The sequence below is a fragment of the Manis javanica genome, chromosome 9 (assembly GCF_040802235.1).
Source record: "Manis javanica isolate MJ-LG chromosome 9, MJ_LKY, whole genome shotgun sequence".
NCBI classification, from domain to species: domain Eukaryota; kingdom Metazoa; phylum Chordata; class Mammalia; order Pholidota; family Manidae; genus Manis; species Manis javanica.
The window spans coordinates 49072328-49083401 of record NC_133164.1 but is presented as its reverse complement, the minus strand read 5'-3'; positions in this window follow the sequence as shown (position 1 = coordinate 49083401).

Below are 11074 nucleotides of genomic sequence, written 5' to 3'. Positions count from 1 at the left end.
CATTGATAAAATATCTCTTGGGCTGGGCAATTTACAGTAGAGACAGTTTATCTATCCTATGACTCCCCTGAGAAAAGGAAGAACTGTGGTCTGGCTAATGTCCTGACGGCTCCCTGCTGAAGCCAGCAGCATTCCCAACTCTATTTTAAAGCATAATTTACTTTAAAGGCTTTGGTGTTGTACTGAACTAGATTCAAATACTGCCTCTGACACCTTGAAGAAGAGAGTTGAATTTTCTATAGTACACAAATCAGATTATTAAATAATGCTGTTTCTGCATGTAATGTAATCCATAATTTAACTGAGTACAAAATCTTTTAACAAATCAAATGGTTTTCTCACTATCAGAGAATATTTACATATTTGACATATAAAATACAGCTATGAAAGTTTTTATTCACATATGTATGTAAATTGGGGGATGCAGTAACAGGATACTTTAATATGTGAATAAAATCCTCATAGTGCTGTTTGCAAACATTTTTATTAATAAAGCCCATTTAAGGCTCCATATCTTTTGTACCAATAAAACATGCATGGTGAAATACATTAGAGATGTGACAGAAGGAATGACATCACATACCATATGTATGAGTGTATTTTCTGGAGCAATAACTGGTTAATTACACAATTTAGGTATCTTACTTAAATCAAGTTTATATTTCACTCTGGATTTTAGTATTACATTAAGGACTATTGTAATGAACTCATTAAATCTGAAAGTCAATATTAATTTATTAGAAGATTCTTGGTGAATTACATTGGCAAGTGGAAAGAAATGGTTTAATATCATCTATTTGATTATTTCATAACCTATGTGCAGATTATAAGGCAGTTTCTGGTTGCTTAATTCTTATTTCAGCTATAGTTACCTGATATTGAAGTACACTATGTTATAGTGGCCTTTCAATGGAAAATCATAGCATAACTCTCCATGATAATCTTTATATATGTTTTCACAGAGAACCCTTCTATGTAAATTTTGTTTTATGGAATAATAAAATCCAAATCTTTTAGTGGGTTTAAGGGGGAAAAAAAAATCAGTCTTCTGATCACCTTCCTTATCCCACCCCAGGGGAAACTGATAAATACTGTTAACTTTTTGGGCTATTTTCTAAGTAGAATGCTTAGGAATTTTTAAGTAGTATGCTTCTCTATGTTTCAATTTTAAAAAACATGTTATCTACTTGTTTTCTTCTATGAAAGTATGGGTTTTATTCTAGAACCCACCTTCTACTACCACTCAATGAGTATTTGTGCAGATACGTATGCATGTGCATCCTATGTTTCCACACATTTCCCCTACTCCGATGGTCCTTAATTTTATCAATTTTTGGTTAAAGACAATGTTGTGTTTGTGTTATTAAAAGAATCTAAATATTATTCAGTGCTGATTCATGCAATTCACTATATTGTCTTTTTCAAAAAAACGTATTTCTAATGACTCTGGAGGTAATTACTGTGCTTATCATTTACTTCCTTTTCTTTGTCACGATTAGTATTCAGGCCCAAACTTTATAAGGGAAGTATAAATCCCTGTTCAATATATTAAAAAATATTACATAATGCATCGGATATATTATTTTCTTGTCTATATACTTTCCAGAGACTTTATATCCTTCTCCTTTCTGGACCAGTTGCTTTCTAAGTCTGCCATGCTGCTGTCACTCTGGGATGACTTTTGTCCTATCCTATTAAGTTATTATGCTATATTACTATATTATTATAATTATTTTAAAGAGCATATCAATATGGCTTCTTCTTAAGAAAGGGTAAATGTGAAAAATTTTGAAAATATATATAACTGAATTTTTTTTATTTTAGCCTCACCCATGACTGAAAGTTTAACTTAATATTAAATCCTTGTTTGAGAATCATATTACCTCCAAAGTTTGAAGGTAGTCTTCCCTTATCATGCAGCCATTTGCTACTGAAGTCTAATTCCATGTATTTGAGTTAGTATTAGTTTTTTTTTTGTTTCTTTCCTATGCATGTCCTCTAAATCTCTTTTTGATTCCCAATTGTTTGGAAAATTTCTTGATGATGTGCTTTGGTGTGGGTTATTTTTTTCATTCATTTTGCTAGGCTCTTGACAAGCCCTTTCAATCTAGAAAGTCATATTCTTTTTTATCTAATATTTCTTTGATAATTTCTTTCTTTTATTTTCTATGATTCTATTTCTGGGGCTTCTCTTATGGAGTAAGATAATGGAAAGGAGAAAAATGGAGCTCCTGGATCAATCCTCTAACATTTTTTTTCTCTTCTCTATTTCTTGGCCTTTTTCTTCTGTCTTCTGAGAGAGTTCCTCTCATAACTTTATATAAATAACTGTTAAAACTTTTGTTTTCTAAATGAAACTTTTATAACATGGTGTAGCTGTTGGGGTAAGGGGGTTCCCCACCTGGGGCAAGTTCCATATGAATGTGATGAGACCAAAGGAAGACAAGGGAAAGGGCAGGCTGGTGAGCAAAGGTTTATTCCTGGTGGCTCAGTCTCTCTTCCCCATGGTGCTTTTCCCTGAACCCCAGCTGCTCAGTTCTCTTTCTCTTGTTGTGTGCTCTGGCCCCTTTCACTGGGCTCAGCTCTCAAGCTCTGTCTCTCCTGTTGAGACACATGATCCCTGCCCCAGAACACCTTGCCCCAAGAGGAACTCTGTGGACAGGTCCCTGGTGACTGGCAGGTGCCTGACCAATTAATTACCTACCAGAAATGGAGGGGAGGAGAGAATGCCTGCAACTCTCCATCCCTGATCCCAGACTCACAATCCCAGTGATCGCCTTCTGAAGGCTCAATGGGAGAATCCATTCTTTCCTTATCTAGCTTCTAGGAAGAGAACACCCACATTCCTTGGCTCCTGGACCTCTTTCTCCATCATCAAGTCCAGCAATGGTCAGTGGGGCCAGTTCTTTTCATATCACATAATTCAGACCATTCTTTCATATCATATCTACCATTGATGACTGACAGGAAATTATTTGCTCTTGAGGGCCTATGTGATCAAATTGGGGCCACTGGCTAATACAGGATAATTTCCTTATCCTTATGATCCTTAATTACAGGTGCAAAGTTCCTTTTATCATGTAAGTAACATACTGACATTATCCAGGGATTAGGATTAAAACATCTTTGGGGTCCATTATTCTGCCTGCCAGCAGGGAATCAAACAGAGATCCAAACATTCTGTTGCTGAACTGTTTTTAGTAGTTGTAGTTCTCCATTATTTGAGTGAAATAGATTTTTATTCTCCCTTTTGAATATAATAATCTGTCTGCCAGCTCTCTAGGAGTTAAATTTTGAAAAGTGACTGATGTCAAACTGATTAGGATGCAAAATTCCTTCATCTGCCCCTGGTGCACATGAGTTCAGAGAGCCTCTCATTCAACCTCTGCAGAGAGCAAAACTGCAAGTAACACCCCACACAGAGTGGTTATGGAATTTCAACCAGTTGTGTTATTCCTCAGTCCTACATTGTGAAATATTCCGTGCCATCTTTTTGACACCTACCAGCTTGCAGTCACTTAGCTTTCAGCTTTCCCACATGCTGAGCTGTAGGTCTGCTTTATGTCTTCCAAAATTTGGTTGACATTTTTCATCTGCTGTCATTTCTTCCTCTATTGTTTTTGGCAGTATAGGTTTATCCTTTTTTTTATTTTTTATTCTTTCAGTTAGTTTACAGGAGACAATGAGGATTGAAGACTATGTTCAATTTAAAATAGAATTCCCTGTGCATAAAAATTAATGAAAGTATAACCTTCCTTATTTCTCCCTATTCATTGTTGGTTCGTTTTTGCAACATCATTTACCTTATGCTAAGTCATTTTGATGCTGTATTCTGTAGTATTATACATAGTATGAAAGATTTATAATTTAGATATAACTAAAAGACAGAACTATATGTAAGAACAATCTGTCATGATGACTACGAATAAGGCATTTATTTTGAGAGTGGAATATTAAACTCTAGGGGAAAAGAGGGAAATGGTCATCAAAGATAAACTATTACTACCAAATTAAATGTGAAGTTTTGGTATGCCATTATTATAATCTAAGTATCTGCATCATCTTTAATGAAATCCATTAACTTATCTTGATAATTTTTTTTTACTTGATACATTTGTATAGCAGAAGGAATGCTGTTGCGTGTTATTATAAAAAACAGACTAAATAATAATCATCCACAGAAAACCATTTTTAATATGGTTATAATAATAAGTGAAATTAAATTCAGTTTTATAATGTATCAAAATAATGTATTTCTCAAAAACAGAAGAAGGGACACATACCAGGATTCATGTATTTTCTTTGAATTTCTTTTTAGAGCCCAATGATATTAAATATTAAATAATTGGATCTAGTATATAATTTGGAAGCAAAACACTCTGCAAGTTCAATTAATTTTAAACAGGGAAAAAAACAAATTGCTAGGAGGCATTTGAAATGCCCCAGGCTCAGACATAATGACTAAACCCTGTCTGATCTCTAGAGTGTCACCTTTTTCTTTTGTTTGGAAACTCACTTTAGTTAAGATTCTAGAATTACAGGTTGTCAGCACATATGGTACATCTTATAATCTACAGCAAGTGATAGTAAGGAAATAAATAAATACATGGATTTGTAAAGACTAGTCAAAATAAAAAAAAATAAAAGAAAGGGTAACTACCAGTCTTGAAAATCAATATTATAGGACTTTAGATCCATGATAAAGGAAAGTATAAAGTGATATGAGATCTCTGCAAAACAAAGCAGTGAATTATGGACTGGGGGATTACATCATTCTGCTAAAGGACATCTGGAAAGTGCCTGTTAAATGTTCCTAAGACATGATTAGCCCTAGTGTTCTTTAAGCAGGTAGAAATCAGGAAGTAACCATGATGGCAGTAAATGGTGCAGCAGGCACTACCGAGAGGCACATGGGCTCTAAAAAGTCAGTTTTAGGTGGCCTATTTGTTAATAAGTCACTAATGGAATTAAGAGGGGGATCTTTTCTTTATGGCTAGCAGCAAATAATGGAGGGACCAAAACTCAGCAATCAGACTTAGATGTAGGGAAGAGCATTAGAGCATTAAGTAGGGGAATTCTCATGTAATAGAGGCAAGAGAATATAAAGTTCTGGAGGCAATATATTGGGTCTGTGTCAGTGAGATTAATTTCACGGCTATAATTAAACTTGATGGCTGATATACTTCTTATCCAGATCAGCATTTATTGTAATAAGCCCAGAAGTACACTTTAGATAGGAGGATTGGAGAGGGTAGGAACTAGCAAAAGGAAAGATAGATCAATCTCTACAAAGCCAACATTTGTTTTCTGAGACTTTCTGAATTAAGATGTATTTGGATATTAAATGAGACCCAATATGACAAGTACACTATGCTGAATTTCATGATCAGGAAATGAGTACAAGTCTTCCAGAATACTGACTGGCTCAATGGTTCTTCATCCTAGTTATGCATTAGAATCACCAGGATCTTTAAAAAAAAAAATGCTGATGCCCGGGACTTAAATCAGATTCTTTGCCGGTGGGACCTAGGAAGCACTATTTTTATAGACTCCCCAGGTGATTCTAATGTGCAGCTAGGTTCAGAACCACTGAAATAAGCAAATCTTTAAGAGGTAATTATTTTCCCTTAGATTGTGATTCAAGCGATTCTTGGAAACAAAGATGACCTTGAGAAATTCTGGGAAAATTGTTTAGTTCTGTTCAGTTCAAGTAAAGCAAAGACCAAAGTTACAAAATTCAGCTGTGAATAAAACTCAGAAAATCATTCTACAAGTTTCAATTATTTTTATAGTTCCTATGCATTTCTATAACATACCCAGCAGCTACTCTGATGTCTCTTTTGCAAGTCCACTGAGGAAAAACAATACCTTTTTTGCAAATCGTCTCTGTTTCTACACACTAAGCAGAAAGGAGGATGGGAGCTATTATGGCGATATTTTAAGCAAAAAATTCTTCCAACCATACACTTTATCTTGCCAATTGAAGCAAAAGTAGTGTGTTTTTTTTCTGTTTCCCATATTATCTGGAAAACTACCTTGATTATGGACTCTGCAGGCGTAGCAACAGCCTTCATCTAGAGAAGTCGAATTCATGATTTATTCACATCTCTAATGCTAATGAGTCATCAGTCTATGAGGAAAATTCGAGTCTATCAGTTATTCCAAGGGTACTGAATGTTCATCTCTGTGACATTCCTGGAGGGCGTCTTTTGATAGTTGATTATTATTTGAAGTGGCAGGAGGCAAGCAACTTCAAAACGAAGCAGCTTCTTCAGCCAGAACTAATAGTCTTGGGAAGATGTTTCCTATGCAAAATATACCTAAGTTTGTTGATTGTGACCACAGAAATTTGGAGGATGTTATGAAAGAATGTACATTAGGAATAAAAAAAGAATAAAGTAATATAATCTTGTCAACAAGTTAAATGTAGAATTAGTGCTATTTCCAATCAAGGAGAGATTTGCCAAAAATAGTTTATAAAAGATGTGACTAATTCTTTCCTTGAGTGGACTCAATATACTCACCTTTTAAATCATAAAACAGTAAAATTATAAAATAGACGTCTCTCTAAAACAGAGGAGGAAAAGAAATTAAATAAACTATTTTGCTTCAAACAAAACAGTCCGATTTTTACTCCTGTATTGGCATTCTACAAAATCTTTGTTTTGACAGAGTATTTTGCTACTGAAACAAAGCAATAACAATAATAATAAAAGCAAGGTTATGAAACCCACTATTGGAAAGGATCCAATTAGAGCTGCCACACTGTGGATAAAGTGAAGGTTCCTGTGGCCAGGATTCTCACCTGGCCCTGGTTGGCTAGCTCACTACACACATGTGGGCAATACATTGTTACTGATGCTATATAAAGAGCTCTTGCCCACTGCTCTGGGTGACACAGTTGCACAGCTGCAGGAGAGCAGAGACTGGAGGGTAGCAGTGCCCAGGACAGAGACTGAGATGGCTGTGGGGGTAGAGAGGCCCAGAGGCAAAGACTCACTTGCTGCATATAGACTTGCTCTGAGTATGGGATTCTAGTGACTGACCTACCACCATGGGAAAAATGTTGGGTATAAACCCTTTCACCCCAAGACGTTCCATTGTCATTCCTGTTTCAGTGACTCCATAGTGAATTAGCCTGGGGTTGAAACCCATTGGCAAGACAGTTGGTGTAGTTGGTGGGAGTTATCACTGACCAAAGAAAAGAACAGGCTGCCCTCATGGGAGGAGTGTGTCAGTGGGCTGCCGCTGTGGATGAGGAGACATTTGAGTGTCCCCCAGTGGACGTGTGGTCCAAGGTGGCTTGCCTTCTAGAGGACTGGGCCCCTTCCCAAGACTGGAAAGGGGTGGAGGCAGCACCTGGGGTAGTAAAGTTGCCCCTCAGAGAAATAGGAAATTCCTTAAAGAAACAGAGTTCCTGTGAGGCCAGAGAAGGGTGGGGAGTTTTCTCACAATATCGAGAAAGGCTATAAGGGAGAAAGACGCCCTCCTGCAGGAAGCATGAGAGAGGCAGCAAGAGAACATGAACTGTGAGGTGCTGTTGAGGAGGTAAAAAATTTGTTGGTGACTGAAATGGCATTACTGCGAGGTGCTGTGGACATGGTAAAGGATGTCACGGTAGCCTGAGAAGAAGCAGCATGAGAAAGAGCAGCGGCCCTAGAAGCAGCGGCCTTAGAAGCAGCACAAGACTGCAGGCTGCCAGGTGCCATGGGGCAGGTGAAGGATGTAGTGGAGCCATCAGCCCTAGAAATGGAGAGGTGGAGGTTTGACAAACAGGTGGGGGTGAAGGCCCTGCTGGTGTCGGAGGCATTGGCCCCTCCTCAGATGAAAGCCCGCCTGGATGGAAGTTGGTGGAAAGCCCAAAAGAAAATAACAACTTGGCAACTGCGGGTTCCTCCAGGAGAGGTGCAGACCCTCCGCAGGTCATGGAGCACACTCCATGCTCTGCTCTTGTACTCAGGTTCAAGCAATGAAAGCACAAAAGGAAATATGGTCTGCTACTCGAAGGAAGAATTTTAAAGGCCCCCATGAAGGTCACGAGGACACAGAGACTGAGCCGGCTGTGGGGGTAGACAGTTCCAGAGGCAGAGACCAACTTGCTGCATACAGACTCGCTCTGAGTGGTTGGGATTCTAATGATTGACCTGTCACCATGGGAATAAAGTTGGGTATAAACCCTTTCACCCCAAGAACATTACATTGTCATTCCTCAGTCTCATTGCATCCATAATGAACTTGCCTGGGGCTGAAACCCATTGGCAAGACACATGTATAATCCTAAAATATGTGCTGGCACCATGTAAACAGAAGTATCAGTGTCTAGGCATCTAGCACATTGTTAATGTAGACTGATCACCTCAAACTGTGCTGAACACATCCTTCTAGACTCTAGACTTCACTCTAGAACAGACTCCACTCTTCATTCTCTGTCTCCTCTCTTCTCCTTGGCAATTGACTATGAACCATGGTGTTAACATTTGACTTTGACCCCAACAGACACTCTTCTGTAGCCTAAGCAAGTTTGGATAGTACCTCTTTCCCTTCATTGTAGCTCTTTGAAAGCCTTACAATTTAGTTTCACTTGGTTTGTGCAGATTAAAAAATACTAAATAGATTGAGAACACAAATACATGAGGCTCAGAGCTGAAGGCAAAACCACTAATACTATTTTCTGTGTATCAAATGCTTATTAAAGTAACTAGAGAAAAGCTACTTTTTGCTACTGCCTTTGGATCCCTATAGAATGAGCAAATGCAAAATGTTTGTAGGAAGTTTGAAGTTGAAAAAAAAAGAAAACTAATAATATTATAAATCGTAATCCAAGTATGAAATTATTTTGTGAGAAATCACATATTTAAGAACCATTTTCATAACTGCATCTAGTTGCACAACTGTTTGTCTTAGTTCACTCACAAAACCAGGTTTTCTGATGACCTCACAACTCTACACCTTAAATCCCTATAAACTCATTGAAGGGCTGCAAAAGGAATCAGAGCTGGAATCCACTTGAAACAACCATCTAGTCAAGCCCCATTTCACACAGATCCACAATGGAACCATCAAAAGGATAGGGAAGATCTTAAGAGCTGAAAATTAAAATTGCTCCTTGGCTTTAAACTATAATGATCTTATTCCAACTCATAATCCCTTACTCCATAAGTTAACTTTGCTTATCTTCCCCAGATATGTGATCAACAACTATTTCTTAAACATTCTTTTGTATTCTGCTTTTATTCTGCAGTGTCCTTACATCCTTAAGTATAAACTCACAAATATCTAGTAAGTAATCAGTCCCCATCTTTCACAGTCTAAACTGCCCATTAAAGAAACGAATTCTTTTATTCCATTATATGGGATCGGCTGACTGGTTGGTTGACTTGAGTCATTCCTACCCAGTTTCTAGGAGTCTCTGAAATGCCCATCTTTTCTATCTTATTTGTGTCTGCTACCTGAGCTCTCCTCAGCTTTCAACTCTTTTACAATGCATACATCAAAATTGAATAAATTTTCATGACCAATGCAATAGTACAATGAAATAATTAACTCTGACCTTTGAATTTCAACTTTCCTAAGTTCTATTGGCCTTTTAGTGAAAGTGCAAGTCACAGCATGCTGGGCTCTGTGACGCTGCTGTCCTTTGGTCTTACTGATTTGCTACCACTTTCCTCAATGTAGTTTGATGTACATCCCTAAATATACTAACTTGTGTCTAATCAACTTAATTTTGGTTTGGGTGGTTTGTTATGCTATGGTTAATAATTTAATTCAAGTATTGTATTTTAATTAAATAAAGTGTACTTATATGACCTTAAGGTGTATGTAGCAGACATCATTCTTGGTCTGCAATCTTTATTGTGGGGTAGTTCACACAAATTAAAAGTGATAACACTGAACAGAATATGGTAACTACTCTAGACATTGTACAGAAATCTGTGATAGCTTTCCTATTCTTAAAATTCCATAGCAACCTCGATTTTGTAAATCATCAACTTAGATTCTTTCCAAATGCTTCATGAGAAACTTATATGGTCTGTAAGCAAGATTAACCAAAGGTTATATACTATTGTATGGAGACAGTGCTAGAGAAGACACTGAAGTGTGATGGGCAGAAGCAAACTGTACCCTAAGGCAGCGTGTGCACAAGTATCTGGCAGAGAAGGCTGGTCGAGGTCCCTGGAGGTGGGTGGTTGACGCCCCCCTCCAAGAGTTTGATGGGAGAAGCCCTTCAAAATCTGGCAACTTTGGTGGATCATTGTATTCCACACATTACGCTCAACTACATTTGCTAAAGCTTTTTTTAAAAGTAAAAATAAACTATGTAACTTTGTGATAAGAGTTCTAAGTATGTATGATTTTTCCCTCCAAAAAGATTTGGAATTAACAAATAAAACAAAATCATTCAGGATCTTGATGATATGTACACCTCAGATGGAAGGATAATGAATCGCACATAGAGAAAATATATATGGTCAACAAACAAACCAGCATCTCTTGAGTATGGCGCAGTGAAGCATGATGATGTAAATGCTCATTTGCATATCCATCAGTTACGATCCCTTTGGGGAAAAGTCACAGCAGCAAAAACCCTCACCTTCCCCTGGCAACAGCACAGTTACTTTTACCCTTGGTTCTCCTTTGGTTTAGAGGACCCTGATCTTAGCACTTCAGAAGTGTAAAGATAGTCGGATTTCTTAACTCAGGTGCCTTTTAGGCAATCGTTGGTCAGCACCTTGTATTGCAGGGGGCTCCTCTTCATTTTCTTGCTGAGGTGCTCCAGACACAATACCAGGTAGACCATGTGTTATACCTTTTGTATCCCTAGAACCTCATTCAGTAAGTAAAATGCAGCTGTTCTTTCACACCAGAATGGTTTTTAACAGACTCATTTATGTAATCTTCCTGATTCTTATATTATTTATATCAAATAGCCACAAATCAACATTGACTGGTGTTCTCCAAACACTTCCCTCAGCAAGTGAGAAATCTATTGATAACTAAAATGGCTTTGGAAAATTAACTGTACTCAAGGACACTGAGTATCATCCTAGGAGAATGATACAGCTGAGTCCTATGA